The following is an 11,208-nucleotide window of genomic DNA, read 5'->3' on the forward strand; positions in this document are numbered from 1 at the left end:
TACAACCTGAGTAACACTCCGTTCTTCTCAGGACTTCAGCTCCCCCGACTCCCCCCTCAGAGACCTCCTGAACCGAATTGACGAGCCGTCCGACGGTGATCTTCAGGACGAGCTGTTCATCATGCTGTGGTTCCACACAAAACTCCAGCCTTCACTGCAGGGTCTCACACCGGGGTACCTCAGCTGCCTCAGCGGCAAAGGGTTCAGCTGCCACACCTACCAGATCATGTATGTCAACCTGGCGTCTAGTGCCAACTCTGCCAACTCTTTTTTGTGGTGGTTTTTGTGGTTCTTTACTGGTTCTTTACTGTACAGAGTGGCCGGGATGAATAACAACACGTCTGTGATGATGATGGACGGGCAGCACATGGTTTATAAGGACTTCATCTTCCCCTTCCTGTTCAGACAAAACTCCACAGGTACCAAAACATCTACAAACGCGTCTCTACACCAAAATACCCTCCCTGGTTCCACCCCTTCTATTTATATCTGGGCATGGGACCTGCACTGAGAATGCACCGACAAGTGCACCTCCCAATGGCTAGGCTGTTCCGGCAACTCCATCAATCATGTCCATCTAGACACCAAACCAGCCAATAGGACCTCTGAGATTTAAACCCTGGATCCCCAGAGTTTAGCAGTAGTGGTCCAGCACCTTGTACTGTCACATAAGCTTAACTGTGTAGATAGATGTATGGATGTATGAAATCTGCTGACCTGGTGTTGACCCCCTGCAGGTTCCTGCTCAGCCAACAGCAGTTCTGAGTGGATCCTCATCTACCTGGCCGGGTTTTCTCGGTTCGCCACTGTGAAGGAGATGTACCTGCTGAACGCACAGTTTAACGCGGTGAGTACGGTTAGGCATGATCACCTGAGGTTCCAGAGGAGTGTTCTGCCCAGGAGAAGGGTGTAGGCTTGACCAGTGTTACCGCTACTGAGATTAGAAGTTCTGAAGTTTTCTTAATTATTATTACTTTTTATAACTATGAAATTATTATTTATTATTATAAACTATGGAAGCTAGAGAACTAGGAACCAAACCTTTTCCAACTAGTGGAACTAGGAGAGCACAACAATCCAGGAGAACATACCAGACTTGGCATGATTTCTATCCAGGTTTGGGACCTGCACCGAGAGTGCTTGACAAGTGCACCTCCCAATGGCTAGGCTGTTTCAGCCACCCCATCCAGACGTCAGCCAATGATGTCCATGTAGACGCCTAGTTGATAGCTGAGGTTAAAATTTTGCTGGATCCTCAGGTCTACCAAAGTGCCCTTCTTTTAGCCAAAGTGTTGCCAGATAAATCAGGAGTATTTAAGAATGGAAGATGCTGGAGTCTTCAGAGAAGAAAAATAGCAGGATGAAGGAAGAACCAAGGGAAGAGCCAGAGGCAACAAGAAGAAAACCAGGGGTACTATCAGGGGTTTTAGGAACCTGACAAAAAGCTAGGATCACTAGGGTAACTCCTTGGTATCTTAGGTGAACAGTCTGGGACAGTGGACCATTGAGTTTCATGAGGTAGCCTACAGGGAGTCTGCAATCGTGACCTTACGCCAGTCTTGCAGGCCAACTACGTTCATTAATGTGGGTTAGGGGTTAAAGTCAGGGTAAGGGTTAGAGTTCCTTAGGAAGAAGAACTATCTATCTGTTTTCTTCATCTATGTGTTTCTGTCGGTTTCATGTGTAGCTGGAAGCTCTGGACCTTCTAACGCTAAATCAGACAGCTGAGCTAATCGCCGAAGATCTGCCTCAGCTTCCAGAGAAGAAGCAGGTGTTGGAAACTGTGTTTAACCACACGCTGTCGACTCCAGCAATGGCGCAGCAGCTCCCTCAGCTCATCCTCATTAGCTTACAGGTAAACGGTTCTGCTTTACCCACCGATATAAACACCACAAACGAGCGATTATCCGTCCGCAAGTCCATCATGATGAATTCTCTCTGGGCTTGTTGTGTTTTTTCAGATGGGAACGCATACTAAGAACTGTTCAACCCTTAAAGAAATGTGAGTCACTGTTCAGAAGTGTCATCTGGGGGTATTTATGGTTTGGACCATTTGGCTGTCCAAGGATGCATTTGGATTTTTTGATTGGAACCCAAACATACGTTTCTTCTCAGGTTTGCATTGCTGCACCAGGCCTTACTGACGGTGAACCCAGAGACCAAAGCTATGATCTGGAGCAGCATCAACAATCTGATCCTTGGGACACCACCAGGTCTGTCGCTCATCCATACACACCATCCAATCCCAACATGCTAGCTTATGAACCTTCCTGTTGGTATAGTTGTACGTTTATACCCCTCCACCCCAAGTTCCCCAAGTGCTTGTGTGTTGATGTGGTGGAGTCTTGGTTGCGTTTGAGTAACTGAACCCTCTTTGTTTTCTCCAGGTTGTTCGAACATCACCGGAGAGGTGAGGATCCCACCATTAGTTCCACTTACAAACACTTTACTGAGCTCTGTATCTCACATTTACCTTGTTTTTGTCTCTTCCAGCAGAATATCACCGTCCCCGGCAACGGTCAGTGATGCCTACTCTTGTGTTACAGTGTTCTTAGAGTTCTTATTGATGATGATGCTAATAGAGTTCGTTCTTCTGTTTCAGAGACCGCAGTGTGTGCTGGCGTCAGCAGGTTAGTCCAAGAAGTGTCTGCTTTATTTGGTTTGGAGACTCTTCCCGATGAAGCCTCCATAAGCGAATGTCAAGAGCAAGACTTGCACGTTGTTTTCTAGTTCTGCGGTCACTGTGGGTCATCTTACAGACGTTCATGTTGTGTGTTTTTGTCTACTGATAGTTCGGCTTTGGAGGACTACCTGAAGACGCCACATAACAACAGTCAACTCTGCAGCTTCAATCTTACCCAGTTATCCTGTGCACAGGTACGTGGACCAACCTCCTAAGCAGCAGGTTCTTAGAGTCCTGGCAATTACAGAGGCTCAGGTTAGGCTCTCTCATGAGAGACTGCAGGGCTGGGAGTGACCACGAGTGCTGGTATTGTGATACAATAGGCCATACGAGCTCACAGAAGCATGTGGTATAGTGACTGCAGATACTACTAGTCTTTAAAATCCCTCTGAAAGCAACACCAGGATCCAGAGTCTAGTGAAAAGCTTTCCAGATCAATGCTAGTGGGGTTTGGAAGATCGTAAGGTTTGGGTGTCACCATACTTCTGGCAGTGTGTATAAGTACTTATGCTTGTTGTTTGTTGGTTGTGTGTAGTTGTCATCTGTAACCACAGCAAACCTGGAGACCGCGTTGATGTGTAATCTGCAAAGCAACGCCACCATGTCAGACCAGACCTGGAAACTCTTCCTGACCAAGGTGGACCTCGGCTCCTTACTGGACCTGCTGAACAACAAGGTAACGTAAATGAGCTAGACAAACTCAAGGCCCTGGTCAGAGAGTACAACCTCTGGAATATGGTATAGCCCACAGAAATGAGACCATAGTTTGGGGGATATGGGTAGTGGTTCCAGTTTAGGAGCCGGGAATGTTCCCAGGGTAAATTTGCTGACCAACATCTGGTGATGTGTGCAGACCATGCTGCCCATGCCCGAGTCCCAGTCTCTGGTGGTCATGCTGGATATGATCGGCGAGGTGACCTTCAGCACCTTCAGACCATCTGATTTCAAAGACGACTCGTTCATCCAGCTGTGGTTCGGGAAGAGACTCCGTCCTTTCCTACCTTACGCCTCGCCTCGCTTCCTGACCAGCCTCGCCAAGAAGGACTTCAGCTGTGAAACCTTCCAGAGTGTGTGAGTGCCCGTTTCATACCCTGTTCCTACAGATCCCATACAGGATGGTCTGCTTGATCAAATAAGGTCCGTTTCACTGTGTGTGTGTGCAGGGTTAAGATCATGAATGAGCAGTTCGACGCCATGTCCAAAGATGCTCAGATGTCCGTCTATGTTTACTTCATTCATCCTGTTCTCAAGCTCAACCAGACTAGAGGTTGGTACACACAAACACACACCAAAAACACTGACAAATCCAAAGGTCTTTACAGGACATCAGTCCAACGATGGTGGGTGTTTGATTGTGTTTGTGTGTGTGTGTGTGTGTGTGTGTTTAGGCTGTGCTGCTGGAGTAAACTCCTCGGAGTGGCTAAACCTGAACGTTGGACGCTTCTCTCAGTTTGCCACAAGCACTGAACTACAGGATCTGAACCCCACCTTCTCAGAGGTACCACACACTCAGATCGAAGAGCTTTAATCAAGTGAGACCGGGATATGTGGCTAGGGGTGCACCCTAGTGGGCACAATTGGTGGTGGGAAAAGACAGGACTAAAGTTTTGACTTAAGTTTGCGAGGTCTTGGACGCTGTGTGGTTAGTAGCCCGAGGCACCTGTACAGAAGTGGAGGCCTATCATGCGCCAATCCACCAAAGTACGGGCGAATAAGAAGAGGTTGGTGGAGGGAGGGCGTGTCAGGAGAATATACCCTCCCTCCGTCATACACCATCAGGGTCTCCAGCAGGAAGCTACAACAAAACAACGATCCTAAACAGACCTCAAGTCCACCAAAACAAAAGCCCTTATAAGTGGCCCTTACAGTCCCACAACCTGACCTGACCATTCTTAAATGGATCCAATCAGAGGGTAGACATGGACATCCAAGACCGTCCTGCTGGGAGGGGTGGGAGAAACCCTGAATAACCCCTGACGTGTGGTGTGTATGTGCCCACAGAGGGAAGTGCTCAATATGCTGACAGTGGACCAGTTGGCGCAGATGTCCAGCTCCCCCAGTTTCCTCAGTTCTCCAGCTCAGGTCACTGCCCTGATGAAGAACGTTCCTGATTCGGAGCTTGGCGTGTTCTTCACCGGTCTCTCCTCCTCTCTAACCGTGAGTCTCCGCTGAATACTTGTTGATGTTGACGATGTGTGATGAAGCCTGGTCCACAGGGAGGAGCTCGGCTAATTGGTCCCTGATTGCTTTGTTTCTTTTAGTTGAATGGGGTGGTGCTCACACCCACTGTGAAGGAGGCTCTCCTGCTTCTGGTGTTTGAAAAAGTGGACCTGACCAACTCCACAATGCCGGACTCCGAGGTGCAGCTGTGGCTTGGGCGCCTTACGCCCTTCATCTCCAGCATCCCAACATCACAGGTCCCCAAGTACTTCAGCATCATCAAGCAACGAGACTGTAGCACCGTACATCAGGGGTAACACAAACACTCATCACACCCAAATCACACACACACACACACACACACACACACACACACACACACACACACACACACACACACACACTAACCACACACTTTGTTGTTTGTTTGATGTGCAGTTTGGTGCTGCTGAACTCTTCCTCTTCCAGCTTCAGTGCTGAGACACAGCAGGAGATTTATAACCAGATCCTCAGCTCTCTCCAAGGTAACTCTCTCATCCATCCATCATCCATCTTCCTACCTGTTCTAGATCTTTCTCCATTAATCCCATCCTCTGTTCTCCTGCAGGATCCAACTCTCTGCGCTGCCTCCAGAATCAGAGTTATTACTCCTTCCTGCAGTCGTACTTCATGAGTTCCCAGTTCCCTGATCTCACCACCTATCTGTCCCTTATGCCAGCGGCTCGCATGCCAGAGGTCAGAGCAAACGCCAGCCAATCAGTTAGACCAGTCAGGCTTCTAAATTGTAACCATGTGATTAATCCGTGTGTTGATGTTTTGGGTGTGTAGCTGGTAAACTCCATGTCCACGGCAGAGCTGTCTCAACTCCTGAACCGGCCTGGTGTTGTGAACGATGGAACAAAACTCTGTCAGATCTTCGGTCTCTACAAGAACACACCGCAGTACCTGCAGAGCGTACGTAATAAACACACACCTACAGATGGGGATGGGGTCCACAGTTCAGCCGAGGAACCTGCAGAGTAGATACTGGAGTAAACCTGTAAACAAGGATGAGAATATGTAGGGTTTAGGGTTAAGGATAGGGTTACAGGAAGTGTTTGGTGTTAGAGTTAAGGTTAGGGTTTGGGGTTAGAGTTAAGGTTAGGGTTAGGTTTTGGGGTCTGTCCATCTGACGTCCATCCATCCATCCAGTGGAAAATCTGATGATTTATGCAGTTAACAACTCTAATCCATAAGTTCATAACTTAACAACCAACTGTCCAATCCAATTGAAGGTTAAGGGTCTTTTATAAGGGCCAAACAGGGGCCACCTGGCAGTGGTGGGGCTTGAACCACAACCTTATGATTACTTGAACATTACCTTAACTGCTGAGCCACCACTACCAGTGGTGTAGTATTCATCACTTCACTCATGTTCCTCTGATTATCCCACCTTTTCTGCACAGGAACCCGTCTCATCTCCAGCTCTGGCCAAGCAGACACTGGATTGCGTCTGGCCTCGAGCGATCGGTGCATCGTCTCAGGCTGAAGTGGATCAGTGGTTCGATGTCGCCTTGGTGAACTACGTGCCCTTCCTCAGCTCCCAGCAGATCAGCTTCACCCAGCTTAATGCTTCCTCCTGCCTCGCCTTCCGCAAGTAGTATGTAACGTTTACATTCATCTGTAGTCTTACAGTCTGTTAAAGGACTTGGGAGGGACGAATGATGTCATTGACCTTTCATTTATTGACCGATGGGATTCAAGGTGTTCTGTTTTTCCTCAGTGTGTCTTTGATGGGAACTTATAACTTCAACAGTGCAGGCTTTAACAAGCAGGACATCTACAAAACCATCCAGTCGTACCTGACCACAGGTCGGTTTAATGTCCCTTAAATGTACAGATGTGTCTCAGAGATCTATCTCGGCTCACTCGTGTTCCATTTCTCATAGATTCCACACCCAAATGCTACGACCCTTTGAATCCTGCGCTGAACTCCACCGCTTGGTTCGCTCAGTACATCGGAGCCTTCATCCCCTTCATCACCATGGCTGATCTGCAACAGTTTGGAGGCGCAGAGGTAAGAACAGCACCTCCAGACTGATTACCGAATAGCACTGAGTGCTTTGCCGTGTTAAACGCCAACATTTCTTCCTGCAGCTGCAGCCGTTCACCGTGAACAAGCAGAACCTGCTGCAGTTCATGCAGGCCAACATCAGCACCGACGTCGTCGACTTCTACACCCAGCTGCTGTACGAGGAGGACCCCAACTTCAGCGCCAACCTGTGAGCAATCAACACATTATTGGGGTTAGAGTTTGGGGTTAAGGTTAGGGTTTGGGGTTAAGGTTAGGATTTGGGGTTAAGGTTAGGCTTTTGGGGTTAAGGTTAAGGTTAGGGTTTGGATTAGGGTTAGGGTTTGGGGTTAAGGTTAGGATTTGAGGTTAAGGTTAGGGTTTGGGTTAAGGTTAGGGTTTGGGGTTAAGGTTAGGGTTTGGGTTTGATCCAAAGCGATAGTATACAGTCTAAGCAATTGAGTGTTGAGGGGCTTGCTTAAGGGCCCAACGGTGGCAACCTGGCCATAGTGGGGCTTAAAGCAGTGACCTTTCAATTACTAGTCCAGTACCTTAACCACTAGGCTACAACTGACCTCTGGGTCCGGAGCTCTGCAATCCGGGGTTTATGCCTTACTCTCATAAACCTTTCAGCTTAAACGTACTTACATGTACTGATATAATGATGATGATGATGATGATGATGATGATGATGATGGTGTGTGTGTGTGTGTGTGTATGTGTGTGTGTGTGTGTAGTTTACCCCCGGCGCTCCAGTGTGTTGCTCCAGCCAGTGCTTACACAAGTCTTACTGGCAGTGACACCATCACCATCTCACAATCTCTAAAGAAGAACTGCAAATCCCTGGACCCTACTGTATGTATACAGTGTGTCTGTGTTTGTGTGTGTGTTGTGTACAGGATGTAATAATTGTGTGTGTGTGTGTGTGTGTGTGTGTGTGTGTGTTTAGGTATCTGCAGCATTGGCAGAAAATCTGGACTCGATAAGTCAGGAGGATATCTTGGCACTGGGTGACTCCTGCAATGGCATCAGCGTCGGCCAACTTATGGGCACCCCACCCTCGGCTCTGTTCTCCACCCTCGGCGTCCTCAGTGGCGTTGAGGGGTGGAGCTTGAGCCAGGCCATGGCCATCGTCCAATCGATGCTCTCGAACGGAGTGTTTAAGGTACGAGCTCTTGTATTCCTTCACCGAACTGGTGGAGAGCCTGTCGACTGGTAAAGGAACTAGTAAACCTAAAAGAGCAGAGGTTGCCTTGACCCATCTGTGAAGCATGGTGGAGGGTGCATCAGGGAGCCTTCTTTAACTTGAAGCCATGCTGGACTGACTGATGATGAGGTTTCCTCAGACTCTGGTACCTGACCACGGCTCTTCTCTTGGTGCAGGTCACGTCCATGGCCTCGCTGATGCAGCTGGGGAACCTGGTGATCGGGGTTCCGTCTTCCATCTTCAGCTCCATCTCTGCAGCTGAGCTTCTCAAAGCTCTCCAATCACAGGCCTTCATCAGTGACATCAGCACCGCACCAAGCGTCACCCAGGAGACCATCGTGGATCAGGTTCACACACCGTCCAGTAAAATAAACGAAATTTAGCTAATAAAGCATTGACGTTTCATTGAGTACTCTTCTCTCTCTCTGTAGATCGTTACGTTGAACCCCAACCCTGACGTGGTTGTACAGAACGTCCCGGACTCCATGACGCCGTTGATTTCTCGCACCTCCCTTCTGTTCCTGTCTCAGGACTCGGCAGCTACACTCAACAAGAAAAAGTGGAACCAACAGCAGGTAGGGCTGCTGAGCACATCATCACTTCCTGTAACCTCAGTGAGAGAAGGTGTGGGTGTGAATAATTCTGTACATGTGTGTATGTTCTACAGGCCATGCTGTTTTTCGACATCGTGGCTAATAATTTCACCGATACGGACAGGTGAGTCCTCTCACAGCCTGTAACACACCTGCAGTAACACACCTGCGGTTACACACCTGCAGTAACACACCTGCTGTTACCCAGATGTTACTTGTTTCACCCTGTCTGAGTTTAGCGTGTGTCTCTTTCTGCAGTATCTCCTTCGAGGTGTTGCAGGGTTTTACCTGCACCCGTGTTCAGAGTTTTCCTCAGGCTTCAGTAAAGAAACTGATCAGGAGCTGCAGGAACCGCAACAAACAAAGTGTCAACCTGCATGAGTCTCAGGTCAGTGTACCAACACACCTACCAACAACCATGCCATGCTAACGCTATGCTAGGTTAGGCTAACCACACCAATATTCTTTGTTTGTTTTTTAGCTGACCTGCATGTACAACTATGTAAAGAAGGACACGGTGACGAGCTTCACCGATTATCCTGCCAACATGCTGCTCTACTACAAGTACGCAATACACTGTCATGTCTCCTGTTTGGGGTCTGATGATCTTGTTTTTGGAGGTTGAAGTCCATCTTTTTGGGTCTAATGTTCCTCCTTTTTGGGGTCTGATGTTCCTCCTGTTTGGGGTCTGATGTTCTTCTTATTGTGGTCCGACATCTTTCTTTTTGTGGTCTGATCTCCTCTTTGGGGTCTGACATCCTTCTTATTGGGGTCTGATATTCCTCCTTTTGGGGGTCTAATGTTTTCTGTCTTTGGTGTCTTCTTTTTGAGGTCTAATGTTCCTCCTTTTTGGGGTCTGATCTCCTCTTTGGGGTCTAATGTTCCTCCTTTTTGGGGTTTGATGTTCCTCCTTTTTGGGGTCTGATGTTCTTTTTTGGGGGTCTGATGTTCCTCTTTTTTGGGGGTCTGATGTTCCTCTTTTCGGGGTCTGATGTTCTTTTTTTGGGGTCTGATGTTCCTCCTCTTTGGGGTCTGATGTTCCTCCTTTTTGAGATCTGATGTTTCTCCTCTTTGGGGTCTAATGTTCCTCCTCTTTGAGGTCTGATGTTCCTCCTCTTTGGGGTCTGATGTTCTCCTTTTTGGGGTCTGATGTTCCTCCTTTTTGAGGTCTAATGTTCCTCCTTTTTGGGGTCTGATGTTCCTCCTTTTTGGGGTCTGATGTTCCTCCTTTTTGGGGTCTGATGTTCTCCTTTTTGGGGTCTGATGTTCTCCTTTTTGGGGTCTGATGTTCCTTCTTTTTGAGGTCTAATGTTCCTCCTTTTTGGGGTCTGATGTTCCTCCTTTTTGAGGTCTAATGTTCCTCCTTTTTGGGGTCTGATGTTCCTGCTTTTTGGGGACTGATGTTCTTTTTGGGGTCTGATGTTCTTATTTTTTGGGGTCTGATGTTCCTCCTTTTTGGGGTCTGATGTTCTCCTTTTTGGGGTCTGATGTTCTCCTTTTTGGGGTCTGATGTTCCTCCTTTTTGGGGTCTGATGTTCCTCCTTTTTGGGGTCTGATGTTCCTGCTTTTTGGGGTCTGATGTTCCTCCTTTTTGGGGACTGATGTTCTTTTTGGGGTCTGATGTTCTTATTTTTTGGGGGTCTGATGTTCCTCTTTTTAGGGGTCTGATGTCCTTCTTTTCGGGGTCTGATGTTCCTGCTTTTTGGGGTCTGATCTCCTCTTTGGGGTCTGATCTCCTCTTTGGGGTCTGATGTTCCTCCTTTTTGAGGTCTAATGTTCCTCCTTTTTGGGGTCTGATGTTCCTCCTTTTTGAGGTCTAATGTTCCTCCTTTTTGGGGTCTGATGTTCCTGCTTTTTGGGATCTGATGTTCCTGCTTTTTGGGGTCTGATGTTCCTCCTTTTTGGGGTCTGATGTTCCTCCTTTTTGAGGTCTAATGTTCCTCCTTTTTGGGGTCTGATGTTCCTCCTTTTTGGGGACTGATGTTCTTCTTTTTGGGGTCTGATGTTCTTATTTTTTGGGGGTCTGATGTTCCTCTTTTTAGGGGTCTGATGTCCTTCTTTTCGGGGTCTGATGTTCCTGCTTTTTGGGGTCTGATCTCCTCTTTGGGGTCTGATCTCCTCTTTGGGGTCTGATCTCCTCTTTGGGGTCTGATGTTCCTCCTTTTTGGGGTCTGATGTTCCTCCTTTTTGAGGTCTGATGTTTCTCCTCTTTGGGGTCTAATGTTCCTCCTCTTTGAGGTCTGATGTTCCTCCTCTTTGGGGTCTGATGTTCCTCCTCTTTGAGGTCTGATGTTCCTCCTCTTCGGGGTCTGATGTTCTCCATTTTGGGGTCTGATGTTCTCCATTTTGGGGTCTGATGTTCCTCCTGTTTGGAGTCTGATGTCAGATTACTAATGAATGAAACTTTGTGTGTTAGTGTGTCGGAGCTGCAGCAGTCTTCGTGTCAGCAGTACTACTCGGCTCTGGGTGAAGCAGATTTCACCGTGTTCTCACCATCGTTGGCTTTCAGGAAAAG

This window comes from Trichomycterus rosablanca, chromosome 15 (genome assembly GCF_030014385.1).
Source record: "Trichomycterus rosablanca isolate fTriRos1 chromosome 15, fTriRos1.hap1, whole genome shotgun sequence".
In the NCBI taxonomy this organism is placed as follows: domain Eukaryota; kingdom Metazoa; phylum Chordata; class Actinopteri; order Siluriformes; family Trichomycteridae; genus Trichomycterus; species Trichomycterus rosablanca.